This window comes from Myotis daubentonii, chromosome 2 (assembly GCF_963259705.1).
Source record: "Myotis daubentonii chromosome 2, mMyoDau2.1, whole genome shotgun sequence".
NCBI classification, from domain to species: domain Eukaryota; kingdom Metazoa; phylum Chordata; class Mammalia; order Chiroptera; family Vespertilionidae; genus Myotis; species Myotis daubentonii.
The window spans coordinates 202,914,029-202,928,685 of NC_081841.1; the positions used below are offsets into that span (position 1 = coordinate 202,914,029).

The 14,657-nt window shown below is 40.4% G+C and overlaps 1 pseudogene; it reads right to left on the minus strand.

Annotated features, from left to right (window-relative positions):
* Nucleotides 1-5,314: 5,314 nt before the first annotated feature.
* LOC132226449 (pleckstrin homology domain-containing family F member 2-like) lies at nt 5,315-6,053 on the minus strand (annotated as a pseudogene).
* Nucleotides 6,054-14,657: the final 8,604 nt, after the last annotated feature.

The window sequence follows — 14,657 nt, forward strand, 5'->3', positions numbered from 1 at the left end:
GTGAAGCATTTTCCATTTTGAAGGTAACACAAGCCCATTTACAACATCAATTGTATTTCAAGGCTTTCTCCCCGACCGGAGAAACTAATACATATAAAATGCAGAAATTTCTTCTTTTGTCTCACTTTTTTCTTTCTTTTTTTTTAAAAAAAAATATTTTATTGATTTTTTACAGAGAGGAAGGGAGAGAGAGAGTTAGAAACATTGATGAGAGAGAAACATCGATCAGCTTCCTCCTGCACACCCCCCACTGGGGATGTGCCCACAACCAAAGTACATGCCCTTGACCAGAATCGAACCTGGGGCCTTTCAGTCCACAAGCCGACGCTCTATCCACCGAGCCAAACTGGCCAGGGCTCACTTTTTTTCTTATTGACCTTGTCCTACTTTATATACTGTACTAAGCCTCTGGAACTCATACTTAAAAATTTTATTTTATTTCAGTTTAAATTCAGTATTATTTTGTATTAATTTCAGGTGTAGAGCACAGTGATCAGATAATGATACACTTCAGAAAGTGCTCCCCCGATATTTCCAGTACCCACCTGGCACTATACATAGTTATTACAATATTCTTGACTGCACTTCCTATGCTGTACTTTACATCCCCGTGACTATTTTGAAAATCAATTTGTACTTCTTTTTTAAAAAATTGATTTTAGAGAGAGGGCGAAACATTGATGTGTGAGAGAGAGACATTGGTTGGTGGCCTCCCACATGGGCCCCAACTGGGGATTGAATCTGCAACCTGGGTATCTGTTCTGACCGGGAATTGAATCCACCACTTTTTGGTGCATGGAATGATGCTTCAACCAACTGAGCCACACTGCCTAGGGCTGTACTTCTTTGTTTTAAAATAAGTTTTTTATTTTTTAATTACAGTGGATGTACAATATGACATTAGTTTCAGGTGTGCAAACCAGTGCCGGGCTTGTGCTGGGCTTGTGCCTGGGAGAGGCCAAGGTGCGAACCAAGGCTGGCTGTTGCTAATCCTGGACCTGAGCCTACTTAGCAAGAGGTGCAGCACACCAGGGCCAGATGCTGCTCCTTTGAGAGATCTTAAGACCTGAACCATGAACCAAGACAGGCCATTTGTATGGAAAAGCCACCAGGAATGGCTTGGGTGGGCCTGCAAGTTGGGTTGGGCAGGGTCTCGGAATCACCAGAGTGGGGTGAAGAGTGTTAACCAGGTTGATGGAGACTCAGATATGGTGCCTGCCTGCAGGCTCTGTGGGAGGATCCCTGCCCCCATCCCTACGCACAAGGGAACAAGAGCCTCTGACAGCACTTCTGTCTGGGAGAAAGCTGCCCCTCCAGCTCTTGCCCTGATGCCAGGCAATTCAGTTTCTCCCCGTGTGTCCCTGTGCCTTTCAAGCTGCTGCTCCAGCACTGGAGCTCAGAAGGAGATAAAAGGAAGTGGTAATTGCTATATAAATGCAGTTCATTGTCATTTCTCACCCCACCTCCCTCTAACAGTCTATATTTGTTTAGGTTACAACTACCAGCTACCTTCATTTTTCTGGGCATAAATGTCGATTGTTCTATGATTTAAACAAATTGTTTTGATTTTGTGTGTGTTCATGTACTTGTTTTCTTGACCTCCCCATTAATATAATATTTTTTTTCTAGAGGTTTTTCCTCCTTTAATCCCTCATCCTATTTTTACTTCCTGGCATAATCTAAGCTATCCTCTGATCTTTCTCATTTTCCTTTCATAAAAGGAGAAAGAGCAGAGCTGTTTGATGACGTTTTAACCATTTTGTGTCCATTCAGTTACAGAAAAGGAGACATTACTTATTTTCTGTGATCAGAATATAATCAGGTTTTCACCCTTTGGCGATTCAATATTGTTGGGCAGTCATTCTGTTTATGAGTTCTTCACAGGCGAATGTGTTTCAGTCGGTGCAATTTTTTGATAAAAGAACCTCACAGAACAATATAGGCTGAGAAGGTACACTCATAGGCACACTTTGCTCTTTATCATTCATGGTTTTCCAGGGAAAAGTAACATATTGTGTCATTTTAAGTCTCAAAGGAAATGAACAGAAGGGCTATTTCTCATACAGGCTAAGAAATTGAGGGTACTCTATTATTCCTTTATGGTAAAATGTTTAAAAATGATGAATACCTTAATAATTTTATTTTGTATCCTCTTAACAAACATGAGCATACTTCTTAGACAGTATTCCAAGAACTTGAATGGGAACAAATATAGATACTATTAAACAATAATAAAATACAGTATTAATGAGATAAAATATATTTGAATTTAGTAAGAAAGCCAAACTGAGGAGTTTCTAAATGAAACTTTAAAAGATCTAGGAAGTCACGAATTTATTCTCCTGCAATGATTCAAGCATAATCAGACAGGCAAGCAGGAAACAGCAATGCTGGGAATATGCTCAAAACTGTAACGGTGGATACTCACCAAAGGTAACGAAGCTTCATTTTTAGTTGGCAATTTTGAGACTGTGTGTGCTTTTCTCCCAGGCCACAGTCAGTGTTGGTATAAATCTCTTTTTGATGGCATGATAGGAGTCTGGTTCTTAAGTGTTTGAGAGGGTTCACTTTTATCACATGTTCATATTCACCTAGATTAATGTTTATTTATTTATATTTTTTATTGTAAAAAAAAAAGTCCAGAGATTGACAATGCAGATGTTAGTGCAGAACATTTCTCATTGGTTCCTGAATCTGCTAGGCCCCTGTGAACCAGGAAGTCTCCATTGGCACCTCTCGGGTTTCATGGTCCTTTTCAGATATGTTGATTATATGATGCATTGCTCGGAAACAAGAGTCCATCTGATATTAAAACAAACAAACTTACCGTGCCTTTCTTTCACGTTTCCTGCGGGGAGATCTACGTATCTCAGATGCTCTCACAATCTCACAGAAAGTTAGCTCCTTAACCAAACCAAAGAATCCTCCACCACAAGTTAACTGAATCCAACCTCTCATAACATGCAATATACCCAGATTTGAAGGTTTAAAAACAAAAGAATTTAGAACTTAAAACAATCTTTAGGCTGGTTTTTTATTATTTGAAAGACTCTAGTTATTTATAGCATATAAATAGAGCGACTAGTACAAAATGCATCAAGTTTTATGTGATAAATATACTTTCAACCTAATGGCTGCCTCAAAGCAGAGTGAAAAAGGACCACTTCTCAAAAGCAATCTAGACTGACTCAGTAAAGTTCACAATTTAGAAAGATCAATTGCTACTCTAGTTCCATACATTGCAAAATGATTTCAGACACAGATTAAACACACAATTGCTTTACAAAAACAGGAATAATGTTTGGGACTTTACAAAACTTTATAAAATATAACACTGTATTTATAAATTCAAGATAGTATCACACTGAAATAGACAATACTTCCATAGCAGTCTAGTCAAACTTAATTGGTTTGTCTTGACCATTCTTGCATATTGTTTCTTCCAAATCTTAGCCTAAGTAATTCTGTGCTCTATCATAGGGTTTCATTTTATTTTATTTTTCTACCATAGGATTTTAATGCATTTCAAAGATTTTATAAGATTTTTTCATTCTAGAAATAATGTTAAAGCAGATGAATTTACCTACAAATATCTTACTAAAAATAGAAACTAATGCAATATGACAATTCTATATTGGATAAGTTTCAAACCAAATTTCTAGGTGGGAGTAGAAGGATCATACCTCAACATAATAAAAGCCATATATGACAGGCCCACAGCCAACATCATACTCAACGGACAAAAACTAACACCATTTCCCCTAAGAACAGGAACAAGACAGGGATGCCCCCTCTCACCACTCCTGTTCAACATAGTACTGGAAGTGTTAGCCATTGCAATTCGGCAAGAAGAAGAAATAAAAGGCATCCAAATTGGAAAAGAGGAAGTAAAACTGTCCTTATTTGCAGACGACATGATATTATACATACAAAACCCTAGAGATTCCATCAAAAAGCTACTAGACTTAATACAGGAATTTGGCAATGTAGCAGGATACAAAATTAACCCCAAGAAATCTGAGGCATTTCTATACACCAATAGTGAACTTTCAGAAAGAGAGATTATAAAAACAATCCCGTTTACCATTGCACCAAAAAAATTAAGCTACCTAGGAATAAACTTAACTAAAGAGGTAAAAGACCTCTACTCAGAAAACTACAGGACGTTGAAAAAAGACATAGAGGAAGACATAAACAGATGGAAGAACATACCGTGTTCATGGATTGGTAGAATCAACATCATTAAAATGTCCATACTACCCAAAGCAATCTATAAATTCAACGCACTTCCCAAACCAAATTTCTAATAATGATCTATTAATTATATGGGAATTATAATTTGATACATATAAAATTTAAAAATATAATCATAACTATTTTATGGAAAAATATTTATATGAATAACTTCTAAATTTAGTTACTTGCAGGTGTCAGATGGCAAGTATTTTCTAATTATACCCATTCATAACCACTCATTTTATTACCCCAAAGAGCCCAAGTGTATTTTTAAAACAAACTTAAAAGTGAGAAGAATGGGATTTATTTTGTGTAACAGTGCTATTATGATAAGGCACCACTTGGTATATGTATTTTTGTTGTTGGTGTCTTAACCATTAGATAGAATGGTTAGAAAAAAGCAAATAATATTAGTGACTAACCACACTATACTCCTTTTTCCATCATTCTTTGCTTTTAGTTTTTCCATATAACAGAACATATAATAAACAACAATGTAGTATATGATCTATTAAATGAACACCTTTTCCCAATCTTCCAAGAAAATAATCTAAAATCAAACAAAACTAAGAAACCAAAAATTTATGTGCTATGTTTGCTATAGGCTACCCCTGCAGGAGAGTAGAGAATTGGGATAGGGGGTGGCAGTGGTGGGGTTGAGGGGAATGACAATAGGATATTTTTTCTTTTTTCTAATTGTTATTTATTGGAGGGAGGGAGGGAGGGATAGATAGATAGAGAGAGAGAGAGAGAGAGAGAGAGAGAGAGAGAAAGAGAGAGAGAAACATCGATTTGTTGTTCCACTTATATATGCATTCATTGGTTGATGAATGTGCCCTGACCTGGAATGGAGCCCGAGACCTTGGCGTATTGAGATGACACTAACCAACTGACCTACCCTACCAGGGCAACAGGCCTTTTTTTTTCTTCTATAGAATATATTGAGGCACATAGGTTAAAAGTTTCTCAGACAAATTCATGACTAGAGCAAAAATGTGAGAGAGCTCAGAATTTTCCATTCCCCCCAAAGCTGAATTCTCAGATAGTCACACCCAGTGAAATATTTCAACATATGTCCTTAGTCACTGCTATCATCATTGGAATCATCTCTGATACATCATTTAAGGGAGACTTCAATGACTGACTGCAGGAGTCAGATCTAGTAGGCTGGCACGTGGCCATGTCCCCAGGTCATAGCAGAAGTCACAAATCCATCCGGGCTTAGAGGCCTGGCTGGGGAGAAGAAATCTCTCTTCAGAGAAGGGCCCAAGGACAACAAAACCACATTTGTGGCAGTGGTGATGAGGATTACCAGGTGTGAATTTTGCTTTCTGACAACAAATCCTTACAGTTGCCTCGGAGTCAGGAACCCAGACAGCAGCAGGCTCATTACTGGGTGCCTTCCCACTTTTGGAGAGTAAATCAGTAGCTCATTTATTCATGTGATTCACCCATTCTGATTTCCCAGTGGCAGTGGCAGTGGCAGCATAGTCTGCAAATAATTTAGTTGGTGATTTGATAAGCCATCCATTCCCCAAGTCTCCCTCATCTTTGACGGAATCAATAGGGACATATTTTCAGGGGACTAATATGATGTTTATTATATTTTTTCTTCTAGATGACAGTATTGCCATATACAAGAATATCATTAAATAAGGAAAACTGTCTTGCGTTGGGCTTTTTTCTGCACAACTTAGTCAATACTTCAATCAGAACCTATTTGGTACAGGTAGGGGTTGACCAGCTGCTCCAAAAGACTTTTCTTCTATATTCATACGTCTAGTATTTGCTTTACTGTTTGCCAAGTAACCCACCATCTTTTGCTAATAGCCCTGTCCCCTGCTCCTGCCCAGGCCTCCCAGGGTGTGCAGCCAGCAGCCAGGTGCAGCCTGGCAGATGGGTGGGCCGGGACCGGCTTAGGGGCTCACAGGTGACTCCCTCCCCGCCAAGTTGAACTCCGCTTTGGCCACCCGGGCTGGCCTCTCCTCTGCGCATGCATGGGCACGCCAGCAGAGCACCAGATTCATTAATGTTTAGACACAGCTAATCTTGTGAATAGAATTGTTCATCCTTTGTTAAACAAGAACACTGAAGACTTGTAAAAGAGGACACTGAAGACTTTGGAGTTAACAGCCCCTGGCCTCTCTAGAAAGCCTCAGTGTGGGGGTGTTCATTACAGAGAGGTGTCTTGCTCCTTCTGCTCTCTCACTCATGTTCTCTCTCTCCCTCTTGAGGTGGTGGATGGTGAGGGTCACAGGCAGGGAGTGAGGACACATCCATTGCTTGTAGATGGAACCCTAGAGGCACATCTGCCCACTCTCAGGATGCCAGGGAGAGATGACATTCACAGGCGAGGTTGCAGGTTGTTGGACTAATTTTATGTGCTTTCAGTCTGAGAGCACAGACTGAAAGAAGCTTTTCCCCACCCCCTCCTATGAGCTCTGTGACCCTGCAAGTAATTTGATTTTAAAACTTGTATTTCTTCACCCAGAAAATGCAGACACTAATAGAACGCACTCCTGGGCTTGTGAGGAGTAAGCGAAGGAATTAAATAAGACCCTCAGCAGAGTGCCTGGTGTTCAGTAAGAATTCACAAATGGAAGTTGCTATTATTATTATATAATTTGAGCATTCTGTCTTTTTTGTATCTTTTGGTGTGAGGCCTAGGCTTTCACTAATATAATCCTGTGCTGTTGACTTAAAAATAGATAAAAATGGCTCTTCCCTTGGGGCGGGGGATAACAGTTCATACCACCAGAATTTTACAGAGCTCTTAAAAAGTATACATACCAACAGATGCACACACACACATATGCATATGCATGTGTGTGTGATGTGTATAACATATATATCATATATTTAATATTCTACCTATCATACATATTTTTAAAATATTTTTATTAATTTCAGAGAGGAAGGTAAGAGAGAGATAGAAACATCAATGATGAGAATCATTGATTGGCTGCCTTCTGCACGCCCCCTACTGGGGATTGAGCCTGCAACCCGGGCATGTGCCCTTGACTGGAATCGAACCCGGGACCCTTCAGTCTGCAGGCCAACACTCTATCCACTGAGCCAAACCAGCTAGGGCCATATTTTTTCCTAATAGTAAAATGTCTGATCCTGGTCTCTAGTTATTAACTTGGAGAGACACCAATTTGGAACAAAAATGAATCACTGGGCTAGGACTCAGGTATAGGCACTGTGGGCCCCTCCCAGTCTAACTTGTCTCTATATCTTCATTTCTGACAGCGATGCCTCTCACTGCCCCTGCCCCTGCCCCTGCCCCTGCCCCTGGCGTGAGAAGCCTAGAGGAAGTGAGCCAGTTCAGGTGTTCATCCAGGGAGAAACCGGTGAGTCATGAGACAAAACTGAGTTCGGACCTGAGATAGAATAGCACAAAGCAAATGGTTCCAGACAGTGCCTGTGGACCCAGAAAGGGGCTGCTGGCTTTCCTCGCTGAGGCGGGCTTGGATGGGGGAGCAGGATAGATTCGCCAGAGCAGACCAGGTCTTCCCCTGTGATGAAATAGTGTCCTGTGAGGACTGACTGTGCCCGCCAGGGTGTGTGGGTCTAAGAGGCAGGCTGGGGAGTCATAGGTTGGAAATGAATGAAGTTGGCATGAAGAGCACACTCTCTTAGGAGTGGAGGCCAAAGAAGCTCCCTGCTCCCGAAGGTCCCTCAGGGCAGGGAGAGTCAGTCTGTGCCCTTGGTTAGGCCTTGGGAACAGCTCACAGGGGATGGGTCCCTTCTTGCTCAGAGCCTCTGGCAGGCTTCTCAGCAAGGACACAAACATCATTTCCCCTATCTCTCTCTCCCCTTACCCACAGCTCTTTTCCTTATTGGATGGGATAAACACTATAATCATATTGTCTTTTACTTGTCCCGACCGTACGATTGTACATATTATAATAATAATAAATCCGGCTTTACGTTTATTATGCCCACAGGGTACCTAATTGCCTTAGTAAATTTTTCCACCTCTATTATGTTTTCTGTTTTGTCCTCTAATTTTGGAAGCAAGGTGGCCGTATCGAGGACTGCAGTATTAGTTAGAAATTTAATTTTCTTTAAGCATTCAGAAATTACAGCTGATGGCATTTAGTGAATAATTTTTTCCTGCGAATGAATATCTGCCATAAAATTGAATAATAGATAAGCGCTGAGATATTTATAATAAATCTAGTAGAAATCTTATGGGGAGGAAGAGTCATCTAACTGAATGAATGATTGTTCCTTCTCTGTTCACTGTTTCCCCAAATGAAGGACTTGGTTCCCTACTTTGTAAAACATGAACCTGACTCCTAAGAAATTGGTTGGAGCAGCAGTGGGCCCTGAGCTGGGACTCAGAGAGGAGTTACTGTCTCCAGGGACTTGCCCACCAGCAGGCTTACTCAGGTAAGAGCGTAGGTGTGCTGGAAAAGCAAATGAAGGTGAGAAGAGAGAACTGACATAAAAATCAGAGCAGACAGGAGGGGAAAAGGTGTCAGGATGCTTTTCTAGTTTTACGTTCTCATCCTTCTCTAAGGCCATCAGCATTGAAATCTGTCCTGAGGTTCTGTGATTACACCACTGAATTCAGATCTATTTTTTTTTTCTTAAACTGGCTTGAATTATTAATTTTATTTCTGTGATTTGCTGCCAAAGCAGTTTTAATGAAGTGAGCAAATATTCTAGGTGAAATGGCCATGACCACTGGTGTTTGCTTCAGTGGGAGGGAGGGGGGGGTGGAGGGGTGGAGACTTGGTTCATGCAGCCTCATTTCAGGTTGTCCCAGTTACCTTACACCTTGTGCTTAAAAGTGTGTTTCCCTTGAAGAGGCTCTTGAAAAGAAAATGCTTTGACCTTGAGCTCCCCTAAGGACATGGCCCTAAGATATGTGAAACCTAAGAAAAACAACAGGTTTCTTTTCAAAATGTTAATGTTCCTTGTGTTGTTAAAGCTGGAGACTTGATTGCACCTTTGGGGGCCAACAGTTCTTTTGTTTTGGAAAAACACCCTGTAGGTTTTGCAAAGTTAAAGTCCAGATCTTAAGTTGGAAAGGAGACACGGAGAAGCTGAATGGCTCTATGTGATTAGGCTAAAGGCTGTCTTCCTCAGGAGTAAAATAGCATCTCTGAGATTATGTGTGAGGGGAGGCTGGTCTGTGATGACAGGGAAAGGGGAAACTTGCTGTGCTTTTGCTGGTGTTTTTCTTTACTCTGACCAGATCCTCTGATGCCAACCTGCGTGAGTTGGAACCTCAGCTCTGCCACTGTATCAGTCAGAGTCCAGTCAGGAGGCAGAACCACAGCAGAAGGGAATTCAATAAGGAGATTATGAATCAGGCTACATACTAACTAGCTGACCAAAAGGGGTTCACAGAGGTAGCAGCAGAAAGAAATACCTATTCCTCTAGAGCTCAGGGAACAATGAGAAGAGATTGGAATAGTTAACAGTTAAATTGTTGAAGCAGGAGCCCCCCTGGAGGTGAAACTCAGAACTCTGATGAGGGGGCCACTGCTTGGTTCATAGTGGGGTGTCCGAGTTGGAAGGAGTTGCGGTGGGACCCGGTCTCCTAAGGGGAGGTGCTGGTTGCCTAGTGTTGGTATCTTGGAAGGTGGGGGCAAAAGTGGAAGGTGGTCCTGTAAGTGGTGTGGCTGTGTGTGTGTGTGTGTGTGTGTGTGTGTGTACACAAGTGTGCCAGCTAAAACTCCCTTATGCCTTCTTCAACTTTCAACTGTCGTGTGGTATGTGACAACCTAATCTCAGCTCTTTTTGGGAGTTAGAGGTTAGACCCATGTGCATGCGTGGGGCAACAGGGATGGGGATAAACAGTCACTTGGGAAGGCTGGTTCTGAGATGGCTAAAGGCGAATTGCAGAGTTGTATAGCTGAGAACCAGGTCTATAGGCAGACAATGAAGATAGGGACAAATGGGATCCATTAGTGAAAATAAAAGCATGCCATAGGGACTCCAAGGAATATTTTGGGGAGAAGAACTGGGCCAAATGGAATTGGGTGGGAGAAATTATTCAATAACTCATTAGTCAGTGAAGGAGTCAGATATTATGACCACCTTGAAGAGTATTTAAAAAAAATTAAGGGCGTTTATGCATAATTTAACAAGACAATATTAGAGTAAGATTGCAGAGTTAAAATATAAATCTATTTGATGTCGAGCAAGCCATGAACCTTTTGGATTATCTCTTCTTACCAGACAGAAATTATTTGCATTTCTAACCCATAAAAATCAAAAGCTAACAAGTAATAGTCTGGAAATTTTAATCTATACTAAAAAATGAGATGAACTAAATATATCCTTTGCCCCCATATAATATTGGGAGGATATGCCACCCACTTTTTTTTGCCTTAATTTCAAGCTTTGGGTAAATTTCCTGACATTATTTTGGCATAAAAAGAGATATGGTCTTGAAGGGTTCTCTGGATGCCTCACATAAGTCTACATAGCAGCTATATTAAAAGCCACCCAAGGCTGCATTCCGTCTTGGGTTCTTGGCCTCTTGCCTACCCTGTTATTCGTGGGCTTTTCTGGTTGCCTGGAGTCCACTCAGTCTGTCAGCACTAGTTCCCTGCTTTATGCCTAGTTTTATAAGCTTGACAAGGACTAGCCATCCTGGTTTTGACAAGGACTAGCCCTGAGGGGCAATTATGGCCAGCAGCCACCACGAGCCATCCTGGTTTTGGTCTTAAATAAACTGGCAGGTAATGACTTAAAATTGCTGCCTTTGGGCATTATTCGCTTCCCAAAACACTTCTTCATTTATTATCTATAAGTACAATATGTGTGATATACATATTAATATATGTTATATGTCAATATAGTATATAAATAAATAAATTCTATATATTGTGTGAAACTTACACATGTATGTGTGTGTGTGTGTGTGTGTGTGTGTGTGTGTGTGTGTAAAGATCATAAGGGCAAAATTTGGACCTAGATATAACAAATTCCGTTTCTAGTCACTAAAATAAGATCAACAACAGTACAGCAGAAAATGTCACTAGATAACCTAACAGCCATCCTAATATCATTTCCCTTGCTGCCCCTAACTATTAGCATATTGTTGCTGACTGTTTGGCTCCTAATCCCTCTAATCCTCATGGAGATTCCACAAGCCCCTTTTAATAGATTCAGTTAGTAATAATTTTTCTGCCAAATGAGCTAGAATGGGTTTTGTTTATTAATCAAGAATGCTGATTTCTACTAAAGATAACTGAAGGATTTGATTTTGTGACTATGCAATCACTCTTAGTGATATTTGAGAAAATTCAATAGCAGAAGCTGAGCCAGGAGAATAAACAAAAGAACGAAAAAGAAAGATTTCACAAGTCAAGAGAGAACATTTCTACAACAGAATATTAAATAGATGTAACACTTAGGAAAGAAAGTGGTCATCCTGAGGAGCCTCTATAGACTTATGAAGAAGTAAAGTCAAATGAGTCCTCATGCTTTTATTTATATACTAGGGACCCAGTGCACGAATTTGTGCACCTTGAAAGGAACTGTGGGCGGCGAGGCTGCAGTGGGCACTGGGGCGGGTCTCGGCCCATCCTCCACGCCCCCACCGGCCCATCCCGCCACAGCCCCCAGTTCCCTGTCTGCCAGCAGCCCTGCTCCCACCGCTGCTGCTCCCATGCGCTGACTGTGCTGGTCCTTCTCACACCTGCTGACAGCATGGAGTGATTGGGGCCAGGGCCAGCAGCAGGTGAGAGCGGGGCCAGCACCGTCAGCGGGTGCGAGCGGTGGCTGCTGCCCTGATCGCCCCTCAGGTGCAGGGGGAGGTGGAGAAGCCCTGAGGGGCGATTATGGCCAGCAGCCACCGCTCGCACCTGCTGTTGGGCTGAGCAATTGGGGCTGGCACTGGGCGCCAGCAGTGGGTGCGAGCGGGGCTGGCGCCGGCAGCAGGTGTGAGCACTGGGTGGGATCGTGGTGCACGGGAGCAAAGTATTTTCAGTAACCACTTGAGGCTCACCCTGATGACAGTGACCAGCACCCCACCTTGGTCTCCTGCCCCTGCTCACTTGCTCCACCATTTCGCCACTACCAACACCCGCCATATTCCGCACTCTGCAGCCTGCTGCTGATGCCTGCCATTTTCCACGTGTGCCCCCTGGTGGTCAGTGCACATAATGGTGGCTGGCTGGTTGATTGTTCAGTTGTTCCACCACTCCACCGGTCCTCCGTTTGGTCTATTTGCATATTAGCCTTTTATTATATAGGATTTTAAACAGTGATTTCTTATTGGTCAGGTTGTTTCTTTATGACTTACTTAAATTAAAAGAAAACTATGTAAGAGGACTTTATGTACTTAAGTTGATTGTAATGGAAATAAAAACCTTTTATAGTTTCTCTCAAGATACCTCTGTGCATAAAGTAGAAAAAATAAGAATAGAATAATAGTTGCAATTAGGAGTTTTCAAAGGCTGCTTTAATTTAGTTTAATTTTAATTTGAAGTCACAACAAAAGATGTCTACAGTAGCAATAAGCCTAGAGAAAGGAGGAAAGGGCATAATGCTTACCATGGAAGCTGATATTGCTGTTTTGACTGTACATTAATTTGGGCTCTGTATTAATGATGACAAATATGAAGCAATTTTGCTAATGATAGGGGGAAATGCTAATATGATTTCAATTGGATAAAAAAAAATTATTCAGAAGAAAACATGAGGGGCATATATTAAAACATACGTATATTAAAACAAATTTGAGTTGAAGAATTATACATATAATAAAACTATGTTATTGTTATAATTAGAAGTAAAGTAGAAAAAGAAAGAAAAAACAGACTTTGGGTATTCTGGAATTTCAAAATAAGGAAATAAATACCTTGTGTCTTCTCATGTCATTTACAGATTTATACTAACATTAGAAGTAGAATAATTCATAGAATAATTAAAATTGGAATAATTTATGTTATTATTTCTTATAATGGTCTTTCATGAAAACCAACAGAATAATATCAAAAGTGAAGGTTAACTTGGGGAGGAACCACACTGTGATAATAGGTAGATTTTGAGTGGCTAAGCTGGTCTAAGAATAGATCCTTGAGAATAATTGACTGAACCAAGGTCACAGAATATATTACTGGTAGAGATAGAATTAGACCTACATCTTGATTTTTCAGCTTGACAATGCTACCTATCCCTCTGTCTGGCCACAAAGAAGAAATATTTACCCCATTTTAGTTCCTATGATCATCACTCATCAATGACTTGAATCCCTTACCCCAAATGTTCTGCAAATGTATACTCACCCATCTTTATTTTCCCTTGGCATCAAATAACTTTTTAATTTCAAACCCTGCATGTGTTTGGGCGAGTGTGTGTGTGTATGTGTGTGTGTACACATGAATGTTTGTGTATTTGTGTGTCTTAGATCGATGAGGCTTGAAGAGAGTAGGACGCATTCTATACCCAGATTTTAGCCACAATAGACCAAACTACAACCATTTGTCCTTCAATGATTAATGGAGAGAAATTATGTTATAAGTGATGGGAAATTTACAATATGCTTTTAATAGAATTAAAAATAATGTCTCTATTGGCTTTTAACTCTTCTCTGAGCCAAGTATTGGCTTCTTTCCAGAACTAACACATTTCATCCAGCAACTGGAGAACACATTTTAAGAAAAAGAAAGACATTTTTTAAATCTTTGAATTTATTCTTGATTGACCAGAATGTAGTTTGTGAAATTTAATGTTATGATAGAATCACTGGGTTACTCCTAGTAATATTTTCATAAAATCATGGAATGTTTTTAGAGCAGGAAGAAACATACAGGTTTATTTAAAACTTGTCTCATTTTACAAATGAAGACACTGAATCCCGGGCGGTTACTCCTTAGCTAACCACGTATCCTGTGATTGTCCTTTTTTTCTTAATTCTTTCAATTGACAGTAATTTTTGATCATCTATTATGTGTCAAATGGTGCAGTAGCTCTTCAATAGTTAAAAACCAAAAGCCTTGATTCATAGCCTTAGGAGAACTACAGCATTTATTAATAAACATTAATCTACCATAGCATGTGTTGCATTGTCGTATACTGTAATTATGTCCCTAGAGTTATAAAAGATGAGGGAATAGTAAAATTTACTTGCATGGTCAGGAAAGCTTTTCCAGAATGGTGGTTGTTGTATCTGGACCTTGAAAGTTGAGTAGGAATACACCAACTTTAGAAACAAGGAAAGAGTATTCAAGGCGGAGGGAAAAGAGAGGCACAGATAGAAACATACAGGTTTGAGTTTTTTCGGGGGCTACCAAGGATAGGCTTTAGGGAGTGATTGAAGTTCAGATTGAGTAGGTAAGCTCTGATAGAGTTGGGAAAGACTTTATAGAGCCAGCTAAGTGGTATACGCTTTATTTTACAGGTACATGGGAAGCCATTGCATAATGTTAAGCAAGGAAATTACATCTTAC